Genomic DNA, 10352 nt, shown 5'->3' with positions numbered 1-10352 from the left:
AAACTATCTGTTCACCTTTTGCAAGCATCTTGGACAGTCTTAGGAACCTCAAACAGCACAAGGCACCTCTGCTTTGGGGTTTGTCCTGTTCAGTAGAATGCTTAGACACGATGGAGCTCAACCAGAAGTCAAAATGCACATTCAAAGCTGAACTTTTCTCTACAATCCCATCATTGTGTTGAATAAATTTCCATTGGCTCTACAGGGAGCTTAGGACACTTAGAAATTCAAATGTGTACACCTAAATTTAGATGTCTCTAGTCTGGAGCCACATCCCACTCCAGCACAGGGTTTGATTCATTAGACCTTTCCTTCCTAAAACCCTGACACTGAAAGACTGTGCCAGAAAAACCCCAAAATGTAACAGCCGAGAATTCTGACAGAAACTAAGAGCTTACTGGGAAGCACAGATATGAAAATAATCATAGAGGACAAAAATTAAATTACTTTGAAAAACACCAAAAACTTCAGTAATGTTGTTCTACTATTCATTAAAAAATTGCAAAAGAAAGCAGTGAACCTTATTGCACCAAGTTCCACTTCTGATGTAAGAAAAACAAGCTGAAATCATTCAAAAAACTCTGGTTAGAAGAAAGGAGAAAGAGCTTGTAGCATGTCAGTAAAAATAACAGATGTGAATTCTGTGAAACTGACAAATGTAGGCAGATAAAAGAAGTTTAATTGCTTGCTTTCCACCAAAAATATGAATTGTTGAGATTTAAGTAGTAATAAAAAGGGAATCTACATAGAATTCTGCATATTTCCAATGTAAACTGCAATAATAAAATTAAATAGCAATTTAAGTGTCAATAAACCTAAGCCACTTTCTTCCCTGTATTAAAATACAAACCCCAAATATCTTCTTACCTGAATAACTCAAAAGTCTTGAGAATAAGTCAGACAAGAACTTGCTTGTCATGACCCGAAATTAAGGTTGAGAAAATATCAAACATTAATATTGCATATTTTTTCTAGTCGTTCACTTGTGTTTGCTTCCATTTTTTAATTTTTTCCTTTTAATGAAAACAAACAAACAGAAACAAAACTCCACCCCAAAACAACAAGCCAACCAAAGACAAACACAAAAGAAATATACTTCAAGATTCTAGTCTAGCACAGAAAAACAAACTGAGTGAAAGAGTCCTACAGCTGAGGTCAGTACTTGCTTGTTTAAAAGAAAGTGTTACTATTTACTCACATCCCTGAATCAATCATTTTCTCTTCTTCCTTTGCTCGCATGTCTCTCTCTTCAGTCACAACCCTTTTGCCCCACTAAACCTCCACAAGAATGATATCTCTGCCAATAAATGTTTCATAGAAAATGAAAGATTTTGACTGGGATTCCCCACCTTCTCTCACAGAATCCACAATCTTCTATCAGTCAATAAACAGAATATCTCTTTCTCAAGTCTCAGAAACTTGAGTTTTGTTCAATGGTATTTAAGTACATAGGCAATACACTGAGTTATGTGGAAGAAAAGACTTAATAGCATGGAATGCTTGGTGTGGGTTGGCAAGAACCATTTGCTGCTTGCAGAGTTCTGTCTGGGAGAACTGCAGGGTCTGTAATAATAGAATTAATGAAATTAACTTGTTACAGACTTCATGAATTAGATTAATACAGAGAAAAAAATTATAAGCCTTATTCTTAGTGTAGTCTCCAAAACAAACATAGAAAAAAATATAAACTGAAACAAGAGATACTTTTGTACTGCACGATTTTACATCATTTCTAACGAGCAATAAATTGGTAGAAGCATATTTAAAATTAAATGAGAATAATAAGTCTGAGAAAAATCATTCTCCATTATTCCAATTTAATAAAAAATACAAATAATTGTTAATAAATTGAATACAATTATTTTGAATAATTAGTACAATTATTTGAATAATTAGTATAAGATTCTTTATTTCGCATATAATCTCCATCTTGGAGAAAATTTCATAATCTCTTAAATGTCCATGCTTGTAAGAAAAGCTTTTATTAGCACATAAAGAAAAGGAGCTGAGACATAAAAAAACCTTTTACCTGGTACCAAATGAGCAAATATGGTTAAAATTTCTGCATTGCTTTTTCCTTTCTTCTTTAAAGATAATGAGCCAAGTCAGCTTACCTGATTTTGGTAAACTTATACTGAATCACAGCTGCTGCTGTTGCTCTTACCTGTACTCACTGATATTAGAAATTGAAATCAATTATTATTTCCAAAATCCTCCAACTCTATCTTATTTTTCAAGCTGTCTTTAATCTTCTGTTTTTCTGTTAATGAAATAAAACCAAGAGATATGTCCTACTGATTTTTGCACAAACTGCAGAGAGAAGGGTAAATCCCAATCTGATTGGTTTTTTGGATATATAAAATTTGGCTGAATTGAAAATTATCAGCACCTGGGCATGTGTTAGTTGATGTTCTAAGGAGGATGTAACATGGGAGGTAGAAATGGAGAAGGTCCTAAGGGGAACTTATTTTGGCATGACACTATGAGCCAAATCATGCTTAAAGGAAGGCCAAATCATGCTTTTTATCACCCCTAAAACCTCAATACATGACACGGGTTTCACAGAATGTTTAATTTTCCCCCTTTACTTCTCTCTTGTGGCCACAGTAGTTACTGCTGAGCAACATTTGGCAGCTAGCTACATGTTGGGAATAAAACGTACTAGCATACACTCAAAATGTTGCAAGGATCTTGACTCTACTGTCCTGAAACAGAGGTAAAATTCTGTTTACTTAATTCTCATCTGAGGAATGCCACAGAGATTTCATCTGAACATTAGTTTAATAAGAAATTATAAGCTTGGGAAGACCCACGGGAGACTGCTAATGGGTTATGATACGTAAAATGCCAGAAAACGTAAAACACATTGATAGTGCCATGTTGCACTCACCCCTGCAGAGTAGAAATGTCACAATATGCATAAAAGGCACAGGAAATACTGTTAATTATGGAGGGTTTTACTTGTGAAAAATTAAATATTACACTCCAAAAAGAAGTTGGCGTCTCATGATCTAATAAAGAAATTTATGGGGGAAAAAGCACTCTGCTCTGGGAAATGTCTCTGAAAGTAAACTGTGATTACACTTCCTATCTGTAGCAACACAGAGCAACACCAGTGCTGTTGGTAGCCTGCACGAGAGGTACAAATGTTCCAATAACATTTTGATGTGCTCACATTTCCAATTCCAATGAAATATGATGGAGCAGCCATTGCAGGCTCTCTGGTCCTCACGTGTGCCTCTATTTACCCAGCCCTCTCTCCTTGCCTTTGTGTGGATATGCATGTATGGGTCTACACAAACATTTGCATACATCCATGTATGCTTACTAGAATGACTGGCTCAGCTTTCCAAGCAGCTGCTTTTGGTATTTGATCTGTATTTGAGCTGACACGAGTTGATCTCACGTGTTCCACTGGTGTGTCTTAGATAGAGACCCACAGAGACCTGTACTGCCTGTACTGCACACTGCCCGGTGGGATGAGGCTGCTTTCTGAGCAGGTCCCCAAAGGCACTATGCTTCTGCTGAAATCCCAGCAGTGCCTAACTTGGGGCACGTCTAAAATACATGTGCCAGTGGTTCACACAGCAGTCCAACACAGAGACTTGATGCTGCAAATGTGGAAGTCCCAGAGCAGAATCCATCTGGCATTTTCACTGCACAGCTTAATGCAGATTAATTGCATCACCTCTGCTACCCGTGGAGGTCTGGTGGTCTGGTGCTCGTTCTCACAGTGCGTGCTGTGGCTGGCATTTCCTTCACACTTGCTGTGGTGACATTTTCAGGCTTGCCTGCTTTGGCAAGCGCTTCACTCCTCGGTGTTCTCCAGGGAGGCAGGTGAAATCCAGCTCCCGTCCCGGCAGTGCAGGAAGCCAAGGGGCTCCTGGCGGCTGGGCTGCCTGCGCTGCACTGCACGCCCCGCTGAGACTCAGCCCTGCCCGGTGCTGCCCTGGGCTTATTTCACCCCGCTTCTGTCTCGGAGCCCCCAGGTGGAAGCTATTCATCCAAAGAGACAGGCAAAGCGCGAACCCGGTGGCATGCTGCCCGGCGGGAGCCAGCCTCCCGGGGGGCAGGAGTGAGCCAGAGTGGAAGGATGTTCGCCCGGGCACGGCACACTCTGCACATGGTGGCAGGCGGCCCCTGCGCGCATCGTGTCCAGACCCCAACGCGGGGCTGAGTCCTGACAGACCGCAAATAACAATAACTATTGTTGTTGTTTTGTATTATTATATTATCCCAAAACAAACAAACAAACAAACATGTCCAAAGACATGGATGTTCTGTTATGCATCTCTGTCTCTGCACGTTGTATCTTTTCCCTACTATTTCTAAGCTCACGCATTTAAGTTCAGTCACAAATTTTTATGGAAAGGAAAAGTCAAGCGAGGAGCTGGGGGTTGAGCAGCCTCATTCCCTCTGCTCCTCTATTACCAGTCTTGGCCGCGGCTCGGTCCCGTTAACGTCCAGGCCGGGCTGACCCAGGGGCACCCGGCGAGGTGGGGCGGCGCAGGGCAGGGACCACCGGCGGGAGGCTGCGCCGAGTGGCGGAACCAGGGCAGAGCCTTTGCTGCGCCTCGGGAAGGAGCGTCGGGCGAGCTACCTGGAGCGAACCTCTTAACCTCGGCTTCGGGCTCGGAGCGCGCCGGGCTCGGCCCCCGCGGAGGCGGACTCACAGAGCCCCGCCGCGGCTGCATGGAGCGGCTCAGGGCTTTCCCGGATGCGGAGCGATGTAACAGCGAACTTTCCGCGGAGTCGAGGCTGCTCCTTGCTGCGTCCGCCTCCGAGCGGTCCCGAGCGGTGCGCGTTCTCGGCTGGCCGGCGAGCCCCGCTCCAGCGCCCGGCGGACGCCTTCTCGCTCCTCCCCGTGCCCGGGCCGGCCTCCGGTGAGCCCGCGGAGCGCCCGGGGCGGCCTCGGCGTGCGCGGAGCCCCGCGGAGCCGGCGCGGTGCGCGGCGCGGCCGCAGGGGGGCGCGGGCACGGCGCGGGCAGAGCGCGGCGGGGGCGGCGGCCGGGCGGGCGGGCAGGCGGGCGGGGGGCGGCGGGACAGCGCCCGCCGAGGCGCAGCCTGCGGCCGGCTCGGGAGACGGCGCAGCGGCGAGGACGGAGCGACCCGGCGCGTGCCCGTCCGCGCTCCTTCCGCCGGTATCGGGGTGCCTTTCCCCCCTCCCCGCGCCGCGCAGCCCGCGCTCCGGAGGGGACCGCCGCGCCGGGAGGAGCTCTTACTTTCCGCAGCCGGCATGAGGCTTCCCGGGGGAATAAGGAGACGCCGCGCTAAGCAACCGGGGAAGAACCTGCCTCTCATCTGTTGCAGCGGAACCCGGCGGCAGGCGCGGTCCCCCCGGCCGGAGGTGATGGGCACCCGCTGACTCGTGCCGTGCGTCCGAGAGTGCCTGCATGTCTGGCAAATATGGAGAAAATAAAGTAAAAAATGTGGATAGTGCCTGAGACGGACGGCAGCCAGTGAAACAAAACAAACACGTTCTGAAGGGATTTAATTTGCAAACGGGATTGAAAAAGGTACAACTTCCATGGGAAAATGTGACCTGTTGGAACTGCTGTTGGAAGATGCCGGCTGTCAACGCAAGCACCTAAACCAAGTAAGTTCTCATCAACTTTGACCTGTCCTCTTTCTGAGCCTTTGATTACCTTTTTGACCCTCTGCAAAAAGAAGTGCCTATGAGTATCTAAGGTAACTTTTTGCGCCGACGCAAGAAGCCTAAAGCAAGATCGTGCACGCCCTTGGCCCTTGGTGATTGTCCAGAGGAGTATTAGGATCTCTTCTTCCTCTTGTATGTAATAAAGGTATTTTTCCCTGGCAGCCGCTGCCGTGGGGAGCGGCATCCTTCGGTTGCTGGGTGACACCTGCAGCACCGCGGAGCGCCAAGGGGCCGGAGGCAGCGGGCGGGGGCCGCTCCGCGGGGCAGGAGGAGGCTCCGCATCCGCACCGCGCTCCGCACCCGCCCCACGCTCCCCCCCGGCTGCTCCCGGCGCTGAGAGCAGCACCGGGCGGGAGTTCGCATGTCGCGCACACGGGTGGGTGCGGGAGCCGCGCCGCGGAGCGCCCCCGGTCCCCACGGCGGTGGCGGCCCAGCTGCGGTGTCCCCGTGGCGGCTCTGCCCGAGGGCAGCTCGCTCGCCGCCGCCGCGGTCCCCAGGAGCCCTCCAGGGAAAGCGGGGGTCCTGCCAGCCCCCAGGAGGGACCCGGAGGACGGCGAGGTGCAGGCGGCAGGAGCTGAGCAGGGTGAAGTGGGACATGGGGCGGCTCCTGGAGCAGAGGAAGGGACTGGTGGGTTCATCCCCTTGTGGGGTTTATACGGCAAGGGCCTGGCGCCTGAGGTGATGGGAGAGAAGCTGTGGTCCTCTTGGGAAGAAGCAGCTGATGCTCTGGAGGTTTAAATGCCGACAGAAATTCAGCACTCTACCGAGACACGCAGCTATAGTTGTGGCTACAGTTGTCAAAACCTACAGACTTGTTAATCTAATATTTCTCTGTTTTTACCAGAAAGTGTCATTTATGCACTTTTGTTTTACTGGACTTAGTTGCGTGACTTCCTGTTAGCATGGCAACGGAATTTTAGATTTCTCTACGCATGACTTGTGAGATGGCTCTTCCAACATTATAACACCTTTCAGGTGGAAGTAAATAAAAACACCTTCTCTGATGTGTTTTTGTTACAGAGCATGAGTGCTCCACAAAAGCAAAAAAAAAAGAAAAAACCATAGGTAACCGAGATGCATGTTGGTTTCTTCTGAGAAATAGGTAGTTCTAGAGAAACAGTGCACGTTGAGATTTTCTTTGGAATGCAGAATAGACAGAGTGGGACATAGTTTAAGTTCTACACAACTAAATATAAGTATCACAGTACCTTTAAGTCCACTTTGCTTGAAATTTCAAATTTGATTGTATTGCAGTGACATGGAACATTTCAGTGTTTATGTTGCTTGCTTCAAAGCCCCCACCTGGATAGCTTAGGAAGGCTTTCTATGCAAGCATACTGAATTTTCCATAAATTAACCTGATTCACTTAAGCAATAGTTTTGTGTACAGTTAGGGAACCCAGGCACCAGTAAGAACCCCACACCAGTAAGAGTGCTTTTGACCTGTTTTAGAATAGCAAAAATTCTGGAAGACCTGAATTTACTCCCCCTTTTTATACAAGACTCAGAAATAAGCTTTATCCTTCAATATCAAAATAGCTGAAGCCAAACATGGTTTTCCTTTGGTGTTGCCTTCTACACTGAAAGGACTTGGTCTTGTTTGCAGGAGGATGGCATTCTTTACTGTGGGGTTTTTTTCTCTTTTTGCCTCTGTTATTCTGACTTAGGAACAGATGAGACTCTATTTGGAAACAGGAAAATAAAAATATGTCTGTCTTTTAAATTTAACTTCAGCCACTTACTCTGACTCTATGTATAGCAGTCATTGCTCTTAAAATAGCTCCAGAAAAAAATTCCATTTCTTCTTATCTCATGCTATTTAGAGGCAAATACTGCTAGCTGAAATTTAAGTGAAATTGAGGTCACTACAGACCTGGTATAATTTTGATTATCTTTTTGAGATAGCTTTGCTTATCTACTGAAAATGTTGGGTCCTAACCAATGCGGTTCTACTCTTGGTGACAGTGGGCGTGCAATTTTTCAGTGTGGAGAGACCACCAAGTATATATTGAAGGACACATGTAGAAAAAACAGTTAAGGGATTAGCTTCACCTTTTTGTGTATGTGTGTTTGTTGCCTGACTTAAATGACAAGGAAAAATGTGCATGACTGCTCCTCCAAAGACCTGAGACCTGTCTCCATATCAGTACACTGTTTAATCTGTCAGCTTTTTCTGGGATTTGATTCACTGGAGTAAGATGGCAAAACCAACAAGGAAAATCCTATGTGGCATCTGTGCTTGCCTCTGGTGGTGTGGTAGTCAGTGTTAAAAGGGACTGAATTAATTTTGAAAATGATGACTAAGTCCCCTTAACTTACCTTACGGAAAGGCAGAATAGAAGCAGGAAGAAAAGACTGTTATAACCTGTTTAAAGAAAAAGCAAGTAAAAATAGATGGAGCATTGTTCTATTCAGACATTTAATGGCTTTATGAGTGTCAGATTTATCATTACTTTTTCTATTCAGTTTTAAGTTGTGTTGGGTTATGTTCTCGTTACTTTATCAAATATAATGTTCTTAATTACTGAAGGAAGGTTGAAGGTAAAACTTTGTGTGTAAATCAGTCTTCCATCACCATGTTTTGTGAAGAAACAAAATTCCAGAAACCATTTGGTTTAGAAGTCCTGAATCACTGAGAAGGATAAGCTTTATTACACTGACACTAGTTTAAGTAGTGTAGCATAGTGTCAGTGTAACACCAGCAACAATGGTGCCAGGATCCTCATGTCCACTCTGATTTGTTGCTGGAAAAAAAATTCTCCTGACTAAATACATATTAATGAATATCATTTTTTTAAGCGAATGCAGGGGAAGGCTGAGCAAATTAAATCTTTCTGTAATAGATGTGCATGCAGAAGTCCTTCAAAGGGGAATTACCTTTCAGTCAAATAGAATTTAAGAGTGTCAAAAGAGGAGCAACTAAAAATAAGACAATTTCTTTGCACAGTAAAGTTTTCAAAGGAATTAAAAGGGTTTTAGTGTGCCACAGAGACTAAAGTAACAAATAAATGACTTCACTATTATATCATGTTCTTCTTGGAGCTGTGGGCTATTTTGGTTTCATTTGAGGTTTTTCTTCTCACTTCAAATGTCTGTTTTGGTTTAACGGACATATTGACTGATGTGAGACAAAAACTAAGGAGAACCTTGGATAAAAGTTCCTTTTTTTTTACAGCTAAGATATTTTTCACTAAATATGGGCTGAAGTGATACAGGAGAACTTCCTTGAATTTGAGTGAATTGTACGTTTGTCTAAGATTATGAATCAGCCAATCTAATCTCTGAAGTCCATGACAGTTTCTGCAATTTCTTGGTCACTGAGTATGTGCTTGATATATTAATTTCAAAAGCTTCTGACATACTTGTGTCAGATGAACCATTGGAATGTTGTATTATCTGGTATATTTTGCAGTGGGTAGAAAGGGGAACAGTAAATGGAGAAAGACTTTTTACTGGGCTTTTCAGGGGAAGAGGTTATGGGATTCTTCTAGAGATGCTTTCCACAAATCGTTGGAAACTTCTGAGGATCAATCAGCCTTTCCTCAGGAGGCAAAGGCCTCCATTCCACCACTGCTGCATGGACAGCCCCTGATCATGTGGTGGTGCCCTTAAGCTCTTCCAGTCCTAGCTCAGCATACGCTGGTTTTCTGTTATAAGCAAGATCTTTGCATTTGGTTTTGTTTTTTTGGAGCGGTTCTGATACCAGTGTTAAGGACCACAAGTACGTCCTTCCTTGGCCCAGTGAATCAGAAAGCTTATGGTACCCACATTCATACCCAAGACCCTAGTGGCAAGGGAAGTCCTGGGCTCCTCATGTCCTTAACACTGGTATCAGAAGGTGCCAGCCAGTCTGGCAAAGCACGGATCAGTTGGTTGAGAGCTGGCACCTAGGGAGATCTTGTAGCATGCAGGCTAACCTGTTGTGGCTACATTTGATAACCCCGAACTGACATGGAATACCTGTTTGCCAGCTGTCAGGGTGAACCTGGAGTGTCTCTCTCCCTTTCCTGGAAAGAGAAGGGCTGAAGCAGAGAGTAAACCATCCTCTGTATTTTGTCATCTCTTTTATAACAGAACAAGCGTCCTCCACAGGTGACTGTCTCTCTTTGTTAACCATGCAGCAAACGCCAAGACAAGGAACCTTCCTTCTAAAGATAGACTTGCTGAATCCCAACTGGTGCAGAGCAGGCTGTGATAGTGCTTCATAAAGGTTGAAAAAGCACAGAGGTCAGTAGATACAGGATAAATGGTTGCTATAATCAGACTAAAATGCGCATTTTTAAAAAACCCCAAAACCATGCATACACATGCACGTGCTCCAAGCTGCTTTACTAACTTATAAAATCTGTAAATAGCATGAACTCAAATCTTCTGGAAGTTTGCCAGCTGCCACCTCTGCAATCCAGTTTCCTTTCACAGAATTTTTCAAAACGTAGAGTCTTATGCAAACTCTCTATAATAACTACTTAAATTATAACTACTTAATAACTAAAATTTTTGACACTTTTCAGCTCTAGTGTCTCGTTGTCATGTCTGTCATAGAGCAGCAGCTGCTGCCAAAGAACCCAGAAGCTCTCTCAGTGGTGGTTAAGTAGTGGGGGTGATTGTTGACCCAGGTCGTAAAGCATGAATGGGGCATTAATGCAGCTCTGTATCCAGCCCAAAATGTGTGGTGAGAAGTTGGCCTGGCCTGAGA

General features: G+C 45.0%; 1 protein-coding gene across 1 annotated transcript in view; it reads left to right on the top strand.

Annotated features, from left to right (window-relative positions):
- Positions 1-5415: 5415 nt before the first annotated feature.
- TRPC4 (transient receptor potential cation channel subfamily C member 4) overlaps positions 5416-10352 on the top strand; it is a 134077-nt gene continuing 129140 nt past the window's right edge. The window contains exon 1 of the mRNA XM_058824892.1: positions 5416-5596. The gene's annotated coding sequence lies outside the window, so the exon portion shown is untranslated. The remainder of the gene's footprint in view (positions 5597-10352) is intronic.

Source organism: Ammospiza caudacuta, chromosome 2 (genome assembly GCF_027887145.1).
Source record: "Ammospiza caudacuta isolate bAmmCau1 chromosome 2, bAmmCau1.pri, whole genome shotgun sequence".
Taxonomy (NCBI): Eukaryota; Metazoa; Chordata; class Aves; order Passeriformes; family Passerellidae; genus Ammospiza; species Ammospiza caudacuta.
This window is presented reverse-complemented; position numbering and strand designations above follow the sequence as displayed.